The sequence below is a fragment of the Capsicum annuum genome, chromosome 6, assembly GCF_002878395.1.
Source record: "Capsicum annuum cultivar UCD-10X-F1 chromosome 6, UCD10Xv1.1, whole genome shotgun sequence".
NCBI lineage: Eukaryota > Viridiplantae > Streptophyta > Magnoliopsida > Solanales > Solanaceae > Capsicum > Capsicum annuum.
In genome coordinates this window covers 107,597,431-107,620,346 of record NC_061116.1, presented here as the reverse complement: position 1 = coordinate 107,620,346, position 22,916 = coordinate 107,597,431, and positions in this window count along the sequence as shown.

The window sequence follows — 22,916 nt, the reverse complement described above, 5'->3', positions numbered from 1 at the left end:
GCATATCATTATTGTATGTGTTTTCATCTTTAATTTAACTTTTCTAAGGATTCACGACCCTTAGACTACATCAATTGTCTACATCTTGACATCGGGAGAGGGAATAGAGAATAGAATATGGATATGAACAAATTATGGTTTGTATTCCTTTATGAAATAAGGAATTCCAATTAGCGTCAAGGAAAGGGATGTACTTATATACCTTACTTGATTCATATGTAGGATGATAGATTAAAGAACTTAATTTGACTATTACATCCCCAACTTAACGATGTAGTTGTAAGGTTCAACTTAGGTAAAGGATTAGAAGTCAGGAGACCATGATCACGCCATTAACCCTACCAATCTACAACAAAGATAAGCAAGTTAACAAATGTACTTCAACAACATAGTATAATTGTTCAGAAATCTTTAACCCTGGGTTTTATCCTATTGATTGTTTTGAGATCTTTACATTACGCATTGTTTACTTCTCTATAGTTATAAAATACAAACCCTCTTTTTTGATACCATTACATCCATTGATTCTAAATTGTGAACTAAAATAGAAATATTATTCAATCAAGTCTCAGTGGGATCGCTACTTGGCTCATTAGGCCACTTTACTAATTGATAAGACCACGTACACTTGTTTGTGCACTTGAGGGCTATCATGTTTTTTGATTCATTACCGGGGACTTGAAATTTGGCAACTATTTATTTTAGCTTTACATTTAGATTTTTTTTGGTGTTTTTACACTTGGTCTTGGTTTTGTGTTTTTGCAGGAAACAAGTTTTAAGGTTAGGAAGATGGCAAGGGGTAGGGAGTTGGTTGAACCAAGCCCTAAACCTAAACAACAGTTCCATCAATGAATGAGAGACGCAGTCCATCACCCCAAATTTCTACAAATAGAAGAAGACCAAGTAGTTCATGCACAAATGGCTGAAGTAGAAGCAGCCCGCAAGATAGTTAGGGAAGTGGTGGTCCCACTTTTGACAAATTTGATGTCCCCGATTGAAAGACCTACTGCTGGGGAGAGTTTTGAGTTAAAGAACAACATAGTGTAGCTTCTTATCAGTAGTGGACAGATTGCAGGGCTTTTACACAAGGATCCATAAGTCCACTTGCAGACTTTCATTAAGTTTACTGATGCATTCATTCTGACTGGGGTTAATACAGATTATGTAAGGATGAAACTTCTTCCCCATTCATTGTTGGGGAAAGATAAAAGGTGGTTGAATGTCGAGTAAGCCAATTCAATTTCATCATGAGACATCTTAGGTCGAAAGTTCCTCTTCAGATTTTTTCCATCTGGTAAGACTGTGGGGCTTGCTAGTAAGATAGTGAACTTCAAACAAATGCCTGATGAAAACCTCTATCATGCTTGGGAATGTTTCAAGGCTCTTCTTAGGGATGGTCCACACCATCACAATCTAACGAGGTACTTGCTTATACTTTTGTAGAAGCACTTGACCATAATACAATGATTTTTCTAGATTCAGCCGCAAACGTTCAAGCACTGGATTGACTTTTGATGAGATGTACACATTTTTGAACCACATAGCACAAAGAAATCTTGAGTGGCATTTAGATTCCAGAAATTCCATGAAAAGTATTACAGGTGTATTATAGGTGAACTAATTCACAACCTTATTAGCTCAGGTTGCAGCACTGGAAAATTTGATAAACACTCAATTCAGTAACCTTAAATTCAGAGTAGCACAACCTACATCCACAGTCACTACCATCAAACAAGATGCAGGTTGGTGCTAAGTTTATGGTAATAGTGGTCACTTAGCAGATATGTGTGCCTCCAAACAAGAATTGGTGATGTATGTGGGCAATGCTCAAAGGCCAAATTATGGTAATGCATACAATATAAAGTGGAAGACTCAGTCGTGGAACACCCATCAAGAAAAAATTCAGCAACCACAGGCATAAGGGAATCAGTCAACTAGCAACATGGAAGAGATGTTGAAGCAACGTTTAGCTAATTAAGCACTGTTGACTGCGGACATAAAAAATTTGCAAGCGGCCCAAAGAAGATTAGAGTTGTGGATGGGTCAGTTACAGCAAGCATTAAATACTAGGCCTCAAGGGGGCCTGCTAGTAGATACAAATATCCAAAACAAGTTATGGCATTCACCTTGAGGAGTGGTAAAGATCTTCAATGAGAAACTCCAAAGGTAACTAAGGATGTAGATGCTGAGAGGGTAACCCCATATGTTTTTGAAAAAGTTGTTGAAAAATAAAAGAAGTCTGAGTACTTGAAAGAAAATTTTTTTGAAGAAGACACCGCCATTACCCTTTCCTCAGAGGCAAACTAAAGTGAAGAAGGATGCAATGTTTAAGAAGTTCTTTGATACATTTATAGAGCTTCACATTAACTTACCTTTCTTATATATGTTTCATGGAATGCCAAAGTATGTAAAGTACTTGAGAGATGTGGTTGCTAATAATTTAAAATTATAGGACGTCGAGGCGATAACTCTCACTGAAGAGTGTAGTGCTGTAATGACATAGAAAATCCCCAAGATATTGCAAGATCAGGGTAATTTTACTCTACCTATTCAAATTTGGAGTAAAATGGTCCATGCACTGAGTGACTTAGGGGCGAGCATAAATATGATGCCCCTATCTTTGTTTGACACATTGGTCTTGGGAAAGACTAGATTGACCATGATGGTTTTGTAGCTAGCAGATGGATCCATTGTCTATCTGAAAAGAATCATTAAGGATGTCCTCGTAAAGGTTGGTAAATTTGTTTTTCCTATTGACTTTATTGTTCTTGATTTTGAGGTAGATGAAATATGTACCAATCATCTTGGGGAGTCTATTTTTAGCAAATAGACGAGCATTCATTGATCTTAGAGAAGACACGCTCAAAATAAGGGTAGAGGATGAAGAGATGGTATTTGATATTACAAAGCACCCAAAGTAATGTCGCACTATAAGGATTTTTGTATGATCAATGTTATTGAAGTGGACAAGTGTGGGGTAGTTAGTCCATCACAGACATCTTTGGACTACCCGATTGAGTAGCCAAAGCTTCTACTGCCTAAGCCTAATTTGATACTAATTGAAGAGCCTGAAAAAAGATAAAGTTTAGATATCTACTGCTCTTGAAAATTCATACCCAATATAAGTGAAGAGAAGAAGAAGATGGAGACAAGTGCGAGAAAAAAGGAAAAATAATGACTAATTCGTTAGTTGGGTTGCGTCGCAACAATAAATGAGGTGCAACTTTGGAGGTAACCCAAGTTAAGTAGGTATGTTTTATTTTTAATTTTTATGTTTTATTTCATGTAGTTTTTGATTTTGATTGAGTCGCAGGTTAATGGGAAGTCTGAGTATCAGAAACCTGAGCAAATGAGCATGGCAACTTTTTGGGTCAGGGGAAATTCCTAGATTTTGGCTAAATTTAAACATTTATGCTGTAATATATTCTTGTTGGTGCTATTTTTTATTACATGATGCAAGTGTTTTATTGGTAAAAGCATGTAGAATAAGTGAATTGCTACTTTTGAGAATCTTAGGCTCATTTTTGTGACTCTTGTACTTTTTGGCTCAAATTTGATTTCATGTTATGGTTTGGTTGGCAATATATGATGATACTATTTCATTGAGCATGCTCATGTACTTTTATGTTTTTTTTATATTCATTGTTGCGTGTGAGGTCTGAACTTGCCTGTGTTCCTGTAAAGCAAAATAAAGAGTGTTGGTTTTGGAGATGATTTAGGCATTTCTTTGATAGCCACATTTTAGACCTTCAATTTTTCCTAACTTTTGTGCATTATACTAGCTAACCCTCATTGAGCCTTTTAGACTTTTCTTTGGTAGCCTATGCAGCCTAATCCCTTTCTTTGATAGACCATAATTTGATCCAACAAGTTCCTAAGTGCTTTAATGGAAAATTGATTTAGTAAGGAGTTTTAGAAATTAAATAATAAAAAGGTGAAATTCATTCCCCAAGGTAAGATTTACTGGTGTTTATATTTGATTTGTGGTGGTTGGAAGTGATATAAAAGGTTTTTAAAATATTCCCATAATTTTAGAGAATGAGAAAAAGTGAATCTTGAAGGAATAAACAATACGCCTACTATGTGTTTCTGAAAATGCTTAAAAGAGATGGGGAAAAACAAAAGAATGGGGTAGATAAAAATGGTGTAAATTAGTTGTTGGAGATTGGTTGTAAATTTATGATAGAGTGTACTAAAGCACTTAGAGAGGTTAGACACTATTTCCAAATAGTTCCTACCTGTCCTTTAGCCCACATTACAACCCAAAAAACACCTAATTGATCGTAAGTTCATCATTCTAATATTAGTGGAGAACTACACTAAGGGAAATCCTATGGTTCATTGGTTGTAACTTGTGAATTCCTTGTGAGAGTGAGCATAATTTATTCTTGTACCCATCAGGTTATAAATTGATTAATATTGAGTGATTAAGGGTAACTCTCTTGTTGTGAGGGGAACATGTTTGATGAATGTGGGTGATTTATATAATGTAATTTATTGAATTTTAAGCATGAGTTTGCCATCTATGTGAGCCAATTCTTGAGGTTAAGATGTTTTGGGGTAGTGTCCATAAGCTCTCAATTGTGTTCTTACCATGCTTAGTGTAGAAACTTGTATTCTATGTAGTCATTGTAGTGCTATCTTGAGTTTCTTGGATGTAGTGGAAGTGTAGAGTCTCTAGATGATGATAATTATAGTTAAGAGTTGTTCGAGGATGAACAAGGCATTAAGTGTGGGGTGGTGATGTTGGGTGTATTTATGAATTTTAGCATCACTATTCTAGCCTTTTTAGCCTTGTTTTAAGGTTGATTCATATGCTATATGAGTTTATAAAGAGATAAATATGTATAAAAGTGTTAAATCATGTGTTTATAATGTTAAAAGTGAATTCCAAACAAGTTTCTACCTAAAAGATTCATTTAGAGTTCAATTCGGAAGACTAGCATTACTAGTTTTAGCTAGGGGCTTGTCTAGTTGAACCCGTTGGATTCTAGCATGTTTAATGATTTCCTTATGATTTAAATATGTGATTATGAGTGTAATAACTTTTTTGTAGTGATAAATGTTCAATTTGAGTGAGTGTACAACTGGAACAATAAGTGAAAGATTAATGCGAACTAGCCTAGTTTAGCTCTTGTTTTGATTCATCGTTATGAATGTGTTATGTTTGTCTCCTAATTTGTTGTGTGTGATTGTGTAGGATGCTTTGGGAGATGAATATAATTATATATTGATGTTGAAAAGTCTTGAAATCCTTGGGAAATACATCCCAAGTCAAGGGATGAAAGATTGGAGGACCAACACTTAACAAAAATTTAGAGAGCAACTTCTAGAGGCTTAGGGCGATATGGAGACAACGCCCCACATAGAGAAGGGCCATGGGCAGGTTACACACTTACTTAGAGCGGTGCTCTATCCAGGGAAATGCCTAACCTAGAGTGGGGATCAACTTAGGGCGGCACCCCTTCCATTCCCGTGCTTACAAACTGCTCCAATTCAATTCCAACATGGACTTGGCTTACTCCTATACTATAAATACATGTTATATCACATTTTTCAAATCTTTGGTAATATTTTGGAGATAAAGTGTATGCTATAACTTCCTTAATTAGGTTTTTATTATTTCAATTTAGTTCATACATGTTTTTAGTCGTTAATTATAATTTTACTATTACAATTATGACTATGCATGGCTAAACGCCCTTTTCCGGGGTTAAAGCCAAAGGAATGAGTAATATTGTTTTGAATTAGATTCATTTAACTTTCTTATCATTATTGGTTGTGTGTTCATATTTGATTTAACTATTTTAAGGATTCGCAACCCTTAGAATACATCAATTGTCTACCTTTTGACCTCGTGAGAGGGAATAGAGTATAAAATATGGAGATGAACAAATTATGGTTTATGTTCCTTTATGAAACAAGAAATTTGAATTAGTGTCTAGGATAGGGATGTACTTAGATACCTTACTTGATTTACTCATAGGATTTTAGATTAAAGAACTTAATTGGACTATTCTATCCTCGTTCAACGATGTGGTTGTAAAGTTTGACTTAGGTAAAGGATTAGAGGTTGGGAGACCATGATACCACAATTAAACCTACCAATCTACAACAAAGATAATCAAGTTCAACAACATAGTATGATTGTTCTAAGAGCTTTAACCTTGGGTTTTCTCCTATTGATTGTTTTAAGATCTTTATATTACGCAATGTTTACTTTTCTCTAGTTATAATTTACAAACTCTCTTTTTGGTTATGTTTGCATCAACTAAATCTAAATTGTGAACTAAAATAGAATTATAGTTTAATCAAGTGTCTCCAGGTCGATACTTGGTTTTTATTAGGCCACTTTACTATTTTGTAAAACAAGGTACACTTACGTGTGCGCTTGGGCACTGTCAAATTTTTGGGTCCGTTGTTGGGAACATAAAGTTTGGAAATTGTTTATTTTGGTTTTACATTTAGATTTATTTGGTGTTTTTATGCTTGGTCTTGGTGTATTGTATTTGAAGGAAATATGTTTTAACGTTAGGAAGCTGACAAGGGATAGGGAGTTGGTTGAACCAAGCCCCGAAACCGAACAACACTTCCATCAATAGAAGTAGACCAAGTAGTTTCCACTCTAATGGATGAAGAGCAAGTAGGCCACAGGACAGTTAGGGAAGTGGCAGTCCCACTTCTGATGAACTTGACTTCCCTAATTGAAAGATCGACTATTGGGGAGAATTTTTACCTAAAGTAAAACTTCTCATCAGTAGTGGACAGTTTGCAGGGCTTTCATATGAGGATCAAGAAGTCCACTTATAGACTTTCATTAAGCTTACTGACACATTCATTCCGACTGGAGTAAATACAGATTATGTGAGGCTGGCAGTTTTCCCCCTCCAGTGTTGGGAGAAACTAAAAGGTGGTTGAATACAGAGCTGACCAATTCAATCTCATCATGGGATGACTTAGATAGGAAGTTCCTCATTATATTATTTTCATCTGGAAAGACCGCGAGGCTTCAAAGTAAAATAGTGTGCTTCAAACAGAAGCCAGATAAAAACCTCTATTATGCTTGGGAATGCCTCAAGGCTCTTCTTAGGTACTTTGTACACCATCAACAGTCGAATGAGATACTTTCTCATACTTTTGTAGAAGCACTTGATCACAATACAAATATTTTTCTAGATTCAGCAGTACATGGTAAAGCGTTGGAATTGACTTATGGTGACCTGTACACATTGCTGAACCACATAGAACAAGGAAATCCCAAGTGGCATTTAGATTCTGGAATTCCATGATAAGAATTACGGGTATATTCAAGGTGGACTAGTTCACAGCCTTATAAGCACAGGTTGCAGCACTACAAAATATGATGAACAGTCAATTCAGCATCCTAAAATTAGGAGCAACACAACCTGTATCCAAAGTCAATACAATTAAACAAGCTGCAGGTTGGTATGAAGTATGCGGTAATAGTGGTCATTTAGTGACTATGTGTGCCTCCGATCCATTATTGTTGATGTATGTGGGCAATGCTCAAAGATGAAATTATGTTAATGCCTGCAATATGAACCAGAAGACTCATCCCTAAAACGCTCATCAACAACAAATTCAGCAACCACAGGCATAAGGAAATCATTAAACTAGCAACATGGAAGATATGTTGAATTAGCTTTTAGCTAATCAAGGAAAGTTGACTGAGGAGATGAAAAATTCATGAGCAGCCCAAAGAAGATTAGAGTTGCAGATGGGGCAGTTACAACAAGCATTGAATACTAGGCCTCAAGGTAGTCTTCTAGCAGATACATAGAAACAAAAACAAGATATGGCAATTGCCTTTAGTAGTGGTAAAGAGATTCAAGGGGAAAATCCATTGGTAACTAAGTACCTTTAAGGAGAACCTCGAGTGGTAAAGAGGTTTCTGAAAAAGTTGCTGAAAAATCAAGGAAGTATGTGTACTTGAAATAAAAAGTTGTTGAAGAAGCAGTGGAGAATAAACCTCCACTACTCTTCCCTCAAAGGCAAATTAAACAGAATAAGGATGCAATGTTTAAGAAGTTCTCTTATATATTCAAACAACTTCACATTAACTTACCTTTGTTAGATATTTTGCAGGGAATGCCCAAGTATGCAAAGTACTGGAGGGATGTAGTTGCTAATAAGGTGAAATTGCAGGATATGGGGGCGATAAAACTCACTAAAGAGTGTAGCCCTATAATGACATAAAAAATTACCAAAAAATTAAAAGATCTAGGAAAGTTTACTCTACCTATTCAACTTTGGAGTAAAGTGGTCCATGCACTGAGTGACTTAGGGGAGATCATAGAATTGATGCCCCTATCTTTGTTTAACACATTAGGATTTTCCAAGCCTAGATCAACCATGGTATTTTTGCAGCTAGCAGACGGATCTATTGGCTACCAAGAGGAATCATTGATGATGTCCTCATAAAGTTTGGTAAAATTATTATTCTTACTGACTTTATTATTCTTGATTTTAAGGCAGACGATCAGGTACTAATCATCTTAGGGTGTATATTCTTAAAAATTGGATGAGCGTTGATTGATGTTAGATAAGGTACGCCCAAAATAAGGGTAGAGGATGAAGAGGTCGTATTTGATGTTTACAAAGCACCCAAAATAACATCCCACTATAGAGATTTATGTATGATCAATGTTATTAAAGGGGATAAGTATGGGTTGGCTAGTCCATCAAAGACCTCTTTGGACTACCTGATTAAGAAGCCTAAGCTTCTACTGCCTAAGCCTAATTTGATGCTAATTGATGAGCCTGAAGTGGCTAAATGTGAGGAATCTACTATTCTTGAAAATGCACACCCGAGAGAGGTAAGAGAAGAAGAAGATGGAGACCAAGTGTATGAATAGAAGGAAAGTGAATGACTAAATTGTTAGTTAAGTCGTACCGCGATACTAAATCATTCATTTCTTGGTAGGCAACCCAAGTAAAGTAGGTATGTTTTATTTTTTAATTTTTTAGTTTTTTATATTACGTATTTATTGTTTTTGATTGAGTCACAAGTTAATGTAAAGTCTGAGTACCGAAAACCATAGCTAAAGAGAATGGCATCAACAGAGTCCCACGGATCCCATTTATGTGTAAAGATACTACTAGATAGGCACGCTCAAAATGAGGTAGAGTATGAAGAGGTGGTACTTAATGTTTACAAAGCACCCAAATTAACATCCCACTATTAATATTTGTGTATGATCAATGTTATTGAAGGGGACAAGTGTGGGGAGTTTAGTGCATCAAAAACCTCTTTGGACTACCTGACTGAGCAGCCAAAACTTCTACCGCCTAAGCCTTATTTGAAGCTAATTGATGAGCCTAAAAAGGCTAAAGTTGAGGAATCTACTATTCTTTAAAATTCTGACCTAGTATGGGTGAAGAGAAGAAGAAGATGAAAACATGAGTGAGAAAGAGAAGGATAAAGAATGACTAAGTTGTTAGTTGGGTCGTGCTACGATAGTAAATCAGACATTCCTTGGGAGGTAACCCAAGTTAAGTATGTGTGTTTTATTTTTAGTATTTAGTTTTTATTTCACGTAGTCTTTGATTTAGATTGAGTCACAGGTTAATGGTAAGTCTGAGTATCGAAAACCTGAACTAAGCAACATGGAAATAACAGAGTGTGGAGTCCCACTGATCTCATTTATGTAAAGATGGTACTAGCAAGGCTTAGAGGCCTCAAGGAGTATTTCTGTCTCTAACTTTTAAATTCACTTTGAGGAAAAAGTAGATTTTTAAGTGTGGGGTCAGGGGAATTCCTAAAGTTTGGCAGATCTTAAAAATTTTTTACAAAAAGATATTCTTGTTGGTGCTATTTTTTATTACATAGTGCAAGTGTTTTATTGGTAAAAGAATGTGGAATAAGTGAATTGATACTTTTGAGACTCTAAGGCTCATTTTTGTGACTCTTGTACTTTTTGGCTTAAATTTGAATTCATGCTATTGTTTGGTTAGGAGTCTATGATGATACTATTAAGTTGAGCATGTGCCTTATGCTTGTAAGATTTTTTTTTTATATTCCTTATTGCATGTGATGTCTATAACTTTGTTGGTCTATGTGGCAAAGTGAAAAAAAGAGTGTGGGTTTAGGAAATGATTTAGGCATTTGTTTGATATCCTTGTTTTAGACCTTCTATTTGTCCTACCCTTTGTGCATTATACTAGTTAACCCCCATTGAGTCTTTAGCCTTTTCTTTAGTAGCCTTATATGTAGACTAATCCCCTCTTTGATAGACCATAATTTAACCCATAAAACTCATAAGTGCTTTGATGAAAAATTGATTCTATAAGGAGTTTGAGAAATTGAAAAAGTAAAGGGCGAAATTGATGCCCTAGGGTAAGAGTTATTGGAGTTTATATTTGATGGGTTTTTTTGGGAGTGATAGAAATGGTGTTAAAAATATTCCTACGATTGTAGAGAATTAGAAAAATTAAATCTTAAAGGAATAAACAATACACCGACTATGTGGTTGTGAAAATACTTAAAAGAGATGGGGTAAAACAAAACAATGGGGTAATAAAAAATATTGTAAATTTGTTGTTGGATATTGGTTTTAAAAGTATAATGGAGTGTATTAAAGCTCTTAGAGAGGTTAGACACTATTCCTAAATAGTTCCTACCCGTCTCTTAGTCTACATTACAACCCGAAAAAGACTTAATTAATCCTAAGTTCATCATTCTAATATTAGTAGAGCACTACAATAAGGGCAAGACTATGGTTAATTGTGTGTAACTTATGAATTCCTAGTGAGAGTGCACTTAATTTGATTCTTGTGCCCGCCATGTTACAAATTTCTTAATTGTGGGTGATTATGTGTAATTGTCTTATTGTGAGGGGCACATGTTTAATGAATGTGGGGGATTTATATGACGTCCTTGATTGAATAATAAGCATGAGTTTTCCAACTAGGTGATTCAATTCTTGAGGTTAAGATGTTTTTGAGTAGTGTTCATAAGCTCTTAATAGTGTTTGTAACATGCTTAGTCTAGAAACTTGCATTTCGTGTAGTCATTGTAGTGCTAGCTTGAGTATCTTGGATGTAGTAGAAGTGTAGAGTCTCCACATGATGATGATTATAGTTAAGAGTTGTTCCAGGAGGAACAAAGATTTAAGTGTGGGGTGTATTTATGCATTCTAGAGTCACTATTCTAGCCTTTTTAGACTTATTTTTAGGATGATTCATACAATGAGCTAAATGTGTATCAAAGTGTTAAAGCATGTGTTTATAATGTTAAAAGTTAATTTCAAGCAAGTTTGTACCTTAAAGATTCATTTAGAGTTTAACCTAGAAGACTAGCGTTACTAGCTTGAACTAGGTGCTTGTCTAGTTGATCTTGTTGGATTATAGTGTGGTTAATGTGTTCCTTATGGTTTAATTGTGTTATTATGAGTTGAATAACTTGTTGGTAGTGAGAAAATTTCAATTTGAGTGAGTGTACAGGAGGAATAAGAAGTGAAAGATCAATGAGAACTAGCCTAGTTTAGCTCTTGTTTTGATTCATCGTTATGACAGTGTGTTGTGTTTGTCTCCTAATTTGTGGTGTCTGATTGTGTAGGATGCTTTGAAAGATTAATATGATGATATTTTAATGTTGAAAAGACTTGAAATCCATGGGAAATACACCCTAAGTCAAGGGATGAAAGATTAGAGGACTAACATATAGCCAAAATTCGGAGAGTAACTTCCAGAGGCTAAGGGAAATATAGAGGTGAAACCCACCTAGAGAAGGACTATGGATAGGGCGCATCCTCACCTAGAGTGTCTTTCTAGCCAAGGTGACACCTCACCAAGAGTGGAACTCATCCTAGGGCGACACCCCCTCCATTCCATGCTCATAAACTATTGTAATTCAATTGCAACACGAACTTGGCTTACTCATATACTGTAAATACATATTATATCATGTTTTTCTTACATATATTTGGACTTATTTTGGATATCAATACATATTATATTGCTATTATGACTATGTGTGGCTAAACGCCATTTTTCGGGGTTAAAGCCAAAGACATAAGTATTATTGTTTTGAATTAAATTTGTTTAACATTGCTTATCATTATTAGTTATGTGTTCATCTTTGATTTAACTATTTGAAGGATTCGCGACCCTTAGATACATCAATTCTGTATCATTTGACTCAGGAGAGGGAATAGGGGATAGAATATGGAGATAAACAAAGTATGGTTTGTATTCCTTTATGAAATAAGGAATTCGAATTAGTGTCTAGGATAGGAATGTAATTAGATACCTTACCTTATTCACAAGGTGGAAGATATATCAAAGAACATAATTAGACTATTACATCCCCACTCAATTATGTAGTTGTAAGGTTCAACTTAGGTAAAGCATTAGAGGTCGGGAGACCATAATCATGCAATTAACCCTACGAATCTACAACCAAGATAAGTAAGTTAACTAGTGAAGTTCAACAACATAGTATGATTGTTCAAAGATCTTTAACCTTGGGTTTTCTCCTATTGATTGTTTTATGATATTTATTTTACGCATTGTTTACTTTTCTCTAGTTATTAATTACAATCTCTCTTTTTGGTTATGTTTGCATCAACTGAATCTAAATTGTAAACTAAATAGAATTATTGTTGAACCAAGTCTCTGTGGGATTGATACTTAGCTTTCATTAGGCCACTTTACTACTTGATATGACCACGTACACTTGTGTGTGCGCTGTTATGCTTGCTTTAGCAACCGTATGTTGCATTAATGTCCTTGGATACTCGATTGAGGTCTTCTTAAGAAGGTGTTGCTATAGTGACCAAAATTTCTGCATTAGTGGACCTTTCCTTTTACCTCACCCACTGCTTAAGTTGTAATACCGCAAACTCATAGCTAAGCTTCTAACCATTTTTCATATGTTTATGTCCAATAATAATTATTTTTAATCATAGATAATTTCCATGATCTTTTACCTAGTGTGTAAAGTGATGTTGATGAGAATAATGGTCTTATTAAATATTTAGAGCAAAGTTGAGTTGAAAGAATTTGACATCGATTAGGTTTTAGTATTTTATCCTTCATGCATCTATTGTAAACATGTATAAATAAATAAGATATAGATTTTTGGATCTCAAGTCTTATAAATTGAAAGGTATTTTATCCCTCTTTTAAATGCATCAAATTTTGACTTAATCCAATACTCGAGTGACAAGTTAAGTGCATTGTCATGAGCAAACCAGTAAGGGTCCGCGATAAGAGGGTGGAAAGATCGTTGTGATCGGCAATAAGTGAGTGTCATGATAATGGTCACGCCGATGCTAAAATTAAATTTTTCCTTCAGTTTTTTAGGAAAAATATCTCATTACATCCTAAATGGTCCTATAAGTTATACTAGAATCTTTTTCCTTCATTCCATAACATATATTCATCGACTACTCTCCTCTCAAACACTAAAGAACTCTCACACAAAGATTTCTCTCAAAACTCAACTTCAAGGGCTTCCAACTCAAACGTTCATCCAAGAAATTGATAATTTTATATATGTGGAGTTTACTTTCATTCTTGAGCAAAAATCTTAGTTATTTCACAAATTTAATGGATTTGATTATTAGGGTTCATCTAGATTTTTCATGCTTTTGAAATTACGATGCTTCCCTTGACTTTATTTAGTACAAGAATTCATATTTACTCATGTAATTGGTCTTATGAATTGAGTCAGATCTTTTGTCCATGAAATTCCATGAGTTGGCAAATGTACATGATTTTGGCATGATTTATTAAATTTACAAGCAATTAAAATTTATTATTTCAAATCATGGTCTTTCACAATATGATTACAATCTCACTTTTGATCTCATGATCTCATACATGATATGTAATCACATATTTTCTTATGAACATGATCTAGCAATAGAAACATGAACGGTTTCATATTTATAAACCTATATTCTTACTTTTATGGTGATTTTCATATCTTAAGAGCACTATTATATTATTGGAGTATTATTTAGCATCGAGGGGATGTGGGTTATCCGTACAAAAATTCCCAAAAGCTATGTGTCACCATAGTTTAAATGGGTCTTTGCCAGATAGTGTTTCCATTGCCCAAATACGCTGAGATTAGTGGTAACTATAGTTCAGGTTTTATTCCAATAAAAAGGTATTGCCAACCCTCTTAAATGTGGGTCAGACATTGGACTCTGTGTTGCTCACTTAGTTTATGTCAGTTATAAGAATCTGACTTTGCTACTTATGCTATATGATATTTAAACTTTCAGTTATATTCATGAGCAAGGTGAGTCTATATACACTTGGTGTACATGTTTTATTTTATGATATATATTTGTATATATGCGTATACATACACTCATTTTACTCATTGTATGCACCCCCATATACTAAGTATATTCTAGAAGAACTAGCCATATATACGTCTGTGTGGGTACATTATTTCTATAATGACCCTCAAGGTCATTTTCTATATTTTTGCTTATTGTTGCAATTTATATCTTTCTTATAGCTACCCCAAGTCTTTTATTATTTGTTGGAACAGATAGTTCGGTTATTGGGAAGTTTATTAGGTTTCTCCATCCAATTCCCTATTTTTAAGTCATTATTGGTTTAAATTGGCTACTGGGTGAAAATTTTTAGTCAAAAGACCTCATATGCCAATTTTCATTGTTTCAAAAACTCCAAAATGTCAATTTTAGGCTAGGTGGATCCTTGATTTGGGTCTCGAGGCTTTCTGACTCATTTTGATCTATTGGCTAAAGGTTAAGAAAAATAGCAAATGAGTGTGAGACCCACCTTTTATGGAAAAAACCTTCAATTAAAATTTCAACTATGCTATTGATTCTAGAATGTTGAATTTGATAGGGTAGCAGAGTTTATTTTTTTGTATGGTATTCTGGATGAATACCGAGGGATTAACTGGGACATGGAAAAATTCCATGTCTCAACTAGTTCTGGTGCAATACTTAAGCACCTTTTTGGGACAATTAAGTAATGGTGTAAATAAAGTGGTAGGCCCATCGCTTAAGCAACCAGGTGTGTGTAGTAGCGGTTTGCTTAAGCAAGGCACTTCTTTAGTGGTACCTGTGTAGGAACCCACATACTGCTTTAGCTATACTAAGATTCTTAAGCAATGACCACTTAAGTTGTCCAATGTCTGCTTAAGAGGCATCTGCATACTCGGGAAGTGTATAAAACAACAACTTAGACAGAGTTTTCCCATTTTTATCCATTCCCAAGAATATTAAACCCTAAAAGTGGGATAACTTTGTCGAATCTATTGTTGTTGGTTTTGGAGATTTGGTAAAGTAAATTTATGTGTTTCTTCTTTGAATTTGCAATAAGCTCCTATCAATTTCTAGTTTAATTCTCCACCTTTCTATAAAATCCCTAAAATTTTGACGTCTTGATTGTAGCACCATTAGTGCTTGGAATTCACCTATTTTTTAGGGTAAATGTCTTTGATCATAGAGCGACATTTTATCAATTTTGAAAGTATGATTCTTCAGACAGGACTCACATAGGATTTTTACATAATTTTGGACACGAAGCACAATGGTGTAATATAACTATCATTGTTATTATTTTGATAAGTAGATTGTGATTTTTGTAGCATGGCACCTTGTGGAAGCTTCTCAAAATAAGAATTTAGTTGTTCAGTAGATTCATGAGGATTTTCTTTAGTGTAAAGATTGGTCAGGTATACCTTCTTCATAGATTTAGCTGATTTATAGTACAATTATTATATTGAGCTATATATGGGATTGAATTTTTTATGGGAATCATAATTGGTATAATAAGTCATATTTTCTATGTAATTATGTGTATCTACTCCCACGTGTAATTCTGTAGTAGTGGATCATTTTTAAATATCATGTGTTATAGTTGTTCGACAGTTTGATACTTAGGTTGATCTAATTGTGTTAGATATGGTGGATTTTGATGTGATTTTGGGTATGCACTAGTTATCACACTATCATATAGTCCTGAATTCTTATGCCCAGACTATTACTTTAGTCATGCCCGAGGTAGCCCCGATGATGTGGTAGGGTCTTGTATCCACAAACCTACGAGGATCTTTTTTTGTATTTAGGCTATGAGACTTATTTCAAAGGGTTGCGAGTCTTACTTCTCTTATTATCATGATGTTAGCATGGAGATTCTGTCACTTGACTGTATTTCTATAGTTTGTGAGTTTCCTAATGTTTTACCTAACAATTTACCTGGTCTCCCTTCACAGCATGATAAAGAGTTTGTTAGTGATCTTGAGTCGGGCACCTGACCTATTTTTATGGAACCTTACCATATGGATTTTGCCGATCTTAACGTGAAAAATTCTTAGCTTTAGGATCTTCTTCGTAAGGGTATTAATAGAACATTATGTCTCCTTAAGGGGCACTTGTGTTTTTTGTAAAGAAGAATCAACGTTCTTAATGTATGTGCATTAATTATAGGTAGCTTAATACTATGGAAGTGAAGAACCAGTATCATATGCCTCATACTGATGATTTATCTGACTAGCTTTAGGGAAAAATGGTGTTCTCTAAGATTGACTTAGGTCCAGTTAACATCAGTTGAGGATTCGTGCTGAGGATATCACAAAGACAACCTTTTAGGATCTTATATGGTTATTGTTAGTTCGTGCTGAGGATATCACAAAGACAACCTTTTAGGATCCTATATGGTTATTATTAGTTGTTAGTGATTTCTTTTGGGTTGACTAATTCCCCAGTAAAATTTATGGATTTGATGGACCATGTGTTGAGACCTTATTTTTATTCTTTTGTGATTGTATTCATCGACGACATCATTATGTATTCGAGGATTCGGGAGGAGCATATATGAAATTTGAAGATTGTGCTCCAGATCTTGAGAGAATATATTCCTTGAGCCAAATTCTTTAAGTGGGAGTTTTGTCTTGAGTTAGTGACATTCTTAGGGCATATGGTGTCTAAGGATGGGATTATGTAGACACAACAAAGATCTTGGTTATTTATTATTGGGCAAGACCTAGATGTCCATTTGAGGTCCATAGCTTTATTGGATTAGTCGGTTACTCTGGATGGTTCATTTAGTGTTTTTCTACCATTGCAGTGCAGATAACCAGATTGACTCAAAAGAAGGTTCCATTCTGATGGTCCTAGGAGTATGAGTTAAGACTTAGAAAGCTCAAGGAATTTCTCACTTTATCTCATATTTTTTGATCTTTGTGTTAAGGGTAAGGGATTAAATGCTTATTGTTATGCTTTTGGTGTTTGTTTGTGTTATGTGTTGATGTAGTAGGATTGAGTTATTGTTATACATCAAGACAGCTAACAATTCACTAGAGCAACCATCCTACTCATGATTTTAGTTGGTAGAGGTAGTTTTTACAATTATGTTTTGGAGACATTATCTTTATGGTGAGCAATATGATAAATCCACGAATCATCAGTCTTTAACATCTTATGACCCAGAGAGCCTTAATTATAGATAACATAGATGGATGAAGTTAAATAAGCATTATGATATCTCTATATTATATCATCTTGGTAAGATAAACGTTGTAATGGACACCTTGAGCCATAAGTTCTTGAGTATAGGTAGCTTGGCTTATATTTCAGTTTCTCAGAGATCGTTGTCATGGGACATTTAGTTCCCAACCACCTTTATGTTGCGACATGATATTTCAGACCAAATCATTATTCTTATGAGTATTTAGGGGAGGCCTTCGCTATTTGAGCAAATTTTGGGTCGTATATTTTAGGATATGAGACTTTGCATCATCTGTGACCAGGTGTTGAGTGGTGATTAAAAGTGGGCTACTACAAATTTTGAGGGTGTTTAGAGATTTGATAGACACATTTGTGTTCCACGGGTTGATGAGTTAATTTAGTTGATTCTGTTTGAGGCTCACAACTCCAAATATTTTATTCACTTGAATACGACCAAGATGTATAGAGATTTGAGGCAGAATTATTGGTAAAATGGTATGAAGAGGGGTGTGGCAGACTTTGTGGATCATTGCCTATTTTGTCAGAAGGCAAAGGTCGAGCATAGGAGTCTTGGTGGCTTTATTCAGACATTGTACATTCTCGAATGGAAATGGGACAGGATTACTATTGACTTCTTAGTGGCTTACCTCATACTACCTAGGGTTCTAATGATATTTGGGTCATTTTAGATTGATTTACTAACTCGGTGCATTATATTCCTATTCAAATATACTCTAGTGCCGAGAGGTTGGCCCATATCTATTATTTAAGACTGCAGTTTGGTATTGACTTTTTGATTTTAGAGAGCTTTCCAGGAAGAGTTGGATAATTGGGTGGATCTTAGTATAACCTTCATACTCGTATCGATGGGTAGTCGAAGCGGATAATTTAGGTTATCTAGGATAAGCTCCAATCCTGTGTTTTTAGTTTTAAAGGACAATGGGAGTATCACATTGATTTGGCATAGTTCACTTTTAATAATAGCTACTATTCAAACATGGATATGGCACCTTTTGAGGATTTTTATGGTAGGTGATGTCGTTCTCCGTTTAGATGGTTTGAGAGTTTCATGATTAGAAACCATGGTGCTAACATGCATAAGGAGTCATTGGATTGATTTAGGGTAATTCAATATTGGTTTAGTGTGATAACACTCAACTTACACCATTGTTTTAGTGCACGGCAGTCGTCGTCAATATAAACCCAACAAGAGTCGGGGTCTTATCCACAAGGAGTGCAAACTCATTTTCAAATCCTATTTTTGTTGAGAGTTAACTAGGAGTTAACCCATATGTAAAACTAAAATATACCATGAAATTAAATGGGGGGTTGTGAACTTAGATATTTGTGGAAAAAAATTTCACTACAACACTAATATAAGAGGAAACAAGTGATGATCAAAACCAATAGAGAGAGTTCTTAGGGTTAAGCAATTTTAGGGGTAATTAATGTATGGGTAGTTAAAAGTTCATCCATGCATTGGTTAATGAGTCTAGGGTAGATGAGGTTTGAGGGTTTTGGTTCTAGTCTTTCAATAAAACATCAAAACTTCACTAAAGGATTCATTCAAACACCTCATAAGTGTGACGAATTCATCAACCTAATACCTCAACTTGGCATCCCTATTTCTAAGATAATGCCTATGAACATAGAAAATCCACATAACATCCTTATTTCTAAGACAATGTTAAGGAAGAAACTAAAATCAGTTGGTGTTTACAATAAATCATAACCCACATCCGTATTTCAAGGATAATGTGTGAGCCAAGAAAATTGGGGTTTTCACCTACAATTATCACTTCAAACATAGAGTAATAGTAAAATCCAACATCATCAACTATGAATTTAAACTACCAATCAACACAGATACACATTAACACCCTATTCAAGCATAACCCCAAGACAAGAATTTAGCTACTCATGAGAATTGATAAAAGAGATATACCCAAGTTAACATTCAATGCTTGCATTGAAAATCAATCCAAGGGTAATCCACAATTCAATCACAAACTCTATTAAGACCCTCTTCAGAATCTTTTAAACTAGTTCTTTGCAAAAAGTAGAATAGTTTTTCTCTCTACAAAATTGTTTTTTTTTTAAAATATGTCTCAATTGGGAAAGGGTTTTGCTTTTGAGTTTTGGGATTCAGCTCCGTGAATTGACGATTATGCGCTTGGGGAGTTTCCTGCTTCACTATGGTTGCGAATTGTATTGTCGCATTGATCCCCTAGTGATTGATGAAACTTGACTTGGCTTTAACTGGTCATGATAGCGACACTCAGGCCACGATCGCGGTACCTAAGGGCCAATCCCTTCTCTTTCTTTCTAGGTTATGCAATCACTTTGATCTTTTGCTTCCTTTTTCATTTTAGCTTAACTCATTTTCTTCTAATCACCTGCAAATATTCAAACCATTAGATTTAATGCATGTAATTAATAAGCTTCCTCATATCTACAATCATATCATCGTAGTTTGCACAAATTTGGGTGTACATGAATGGAAAACTTGCCACTCATCAACACTCCAACTTAAAACAATGCTTATCCTCAAGCAATACTACATCATATTCAATGAGAATACTCAATTATAAGCCCATTCATTCAACCAATTGATCACAATGACACCAAACTTAATAAGAACCAACAATTAGCCCTCAAGCATGGGAAATGCTATTCTCACAATGCCCCTAAAAAATTAATCACACTTTTCAAGGATGCAAAAGACTTTTGAGAACAACCAAGCAACAACCACTAACTATCTTTAAGAGACTCTTTATCAATAGCGACTCAAATATGCTCTTTTGCCTCATTTTTGGAAGATGACAACTTTATCCGCCTCAATTAGTCTACATCCCTTCTCACGAAAGAAAGTCCCACACACCAAAGTATCTGTTATGCAACAAGGGACTAAAGTTTAAGAACTTACTTTCACAAAGAATCTCCAAATGCAAACAGGTATCATGTCATATGCTTGCCCTTATTTTCAATTGCCACGTACCTAAAAACACTTGGTTGGAGATCTTGAAGAAGTTTTTCAAGCTTGTAATGTAGGCTCGGGAATGTTTAGGATGAACAATTACCATCAAAGTAACTAAACCCTCCTTGAACTCTACATAATTGATAATGGTCAAATTACACTCTTGAATGGGTGTAAGCAATCGTTGTCAATATAAAACCCAACTAGGTTGGGGTCGAATCCCACAGGGAATAGGGTATGAACTTCGAGTTGTTTACGAAAGATTTTACTGGTAGTTTACTACTTCTGAAAAATGGGGGTTTAAGTTCATGGTGTGTTAAATATCACTTTTAATATTTCAGTGTTTGTAATCAAGATAAATGGGAAACCAGAGCTATGTTCACCAAGGATTTTGGGAATTGACAGATACTAGGTAATGCTAGATATTCTCGAAATGAGTAGAACAGTAGAATATCCCTGATGATTATACTATCTAACTTATCTCTCGACCTCACCAGACAATTTAATATCTAATTCTCTCAAACTTAGATAACTTATCTATTTCTTATAGGATGTTGTCTCAGGTAGATTAATCCAGTTACAACATTAATCATTAAACAGAAGGTTGGTAGCTTTCGAGTCCCTATTGATAATTCACGTCTTCTAGTCTATTTCTCTGTTAGAAGCAAATAAAACCTACGGCATAACCTAATGTTTGCAACCACTAGATTTTAGTTAAAATAATAGAATCTCAAGAAGTTTTGCTACTCTTTGAATCCGTTAAACACGTAGTATCATATCAAACCCTAATACATGGATCCCATAACTCCGGCTAATGAAATTAGCCACTCATGATTTGATGAACAAAATAACAAGTTGATTTCATGATTATAATGATAAACTTACGAATGGGTAGAAAACAAAAAGTAGTTCCTTCAATTTAATAACAAGGTAGAAACCCCCCCCCCCCCCAAAATAATTGATACAAAAACACAAGAATAATTTATGAAAGAGAGCAAAAATACGTGTCTCTCTTCTTAGAGTTGATGTCTGATAGGTGATTTCTCTTTTTTTCAAAAACACTAAAATATGCTATTTATACTAAAGCCTAATTAAGGAAATAAAATGACAAAATTAATAAAATTGTCCGGAATAAGTGAAGCCCAAGCTGACGCCGCATCAAGAAGTTGACGCCCTATCACGGATAGCGTCAGAGAGGTTTCAGTTGCCTTCAGGTTCTATCTTAGGCTAACAATGTAGCTGATGCCGCATCAAGGATCTGACAGCGTATCATCAATGTCATCAGATATCTTCTTCCCATGCTCACTTTCTGCTTAATGCTGACGTCATCCTTGATGCCTTATCACGACTTTTACGCCACATCACCAGCATCGTCAGAACAGCTCCTCAAACTACAACTCTCTGGCTAAAGCTGACGCCAATGCTGATAGGCTATCATGAGGCTGACGACTTATCACAGAGGTCGTCAGCTATGTTTTCTTTTATTTTGCTCAAATTTTTAACTCTTTTGCTCCGTTATTGGTTATTCTTATTTCTTCATTCATTTTCTGCAATATCATGAGCAAACACATCAAAACAACAATAGTAGCTTCATTATTCACAATAATTTTGATCTAAAAAGCATTAAATGTGTTAGATTTTGCTCACGCATCAACACCCTCAACTTAAAATAATTGCTTGTCCTCAAGCAACCACTAACTAAGAGAATACAACGAACATTCAGCAGTCAACAACCAATTTAGCTCAAAACTCAGTTTACCATCTCCAAGGTCAACCAACTCAAAATTACTGTGCAATTTATTGGAAAGAACGAATATATCACAAAGGCTTCTACCCATGGCATCAACAAAGTACTAACAACCATGCATATATCAATGTACACTACCGAAACAAGTAAGTAGCTTAGCAAGATACTAATGTGTCCTCACAACAAAGAAATTCTCCTCTTTTTCTCATGCTAGACATCAATAATATAAACACGGGGATCATCATAAAAACACTCACTCTCAGAATGATGTTCAAACCAGTGTATGCCAAATACCATGTGCTTTCCCTTATCATCATTACCAAGGTTTCCAGATAGGTACGCTAGGATCACTATAGGTCTTTCTTTGTCTTGTAATGTAGGCTAGGGCTAGTATGATATTATACGGCATTTAAAGTGGCTAACCTCTTTGGTACTACCTTAACTTATCGGGTCCACTTATTAACCTCTTTTTTTTTATCACACTTTCAGGATGGGCACACTTTTTTTTATTCAAGAAGAGTTTCTTTTCTTTCTCTTTTTCACCAACACCTAACCTTTTATTCTTTTTCTTTGATTTTTTCTCTTTTACTTTACCCTTCTTCATACCCAACTTATATCACACACCCCTATAATAGCCACCCTTAACTTAGGTTGTTCGCCTACGTTAAGATGCATAGTGTCCAAGGAGGACCAGGGCCAAAACAAGTTTATTATGATTTAAAAAAGAAAG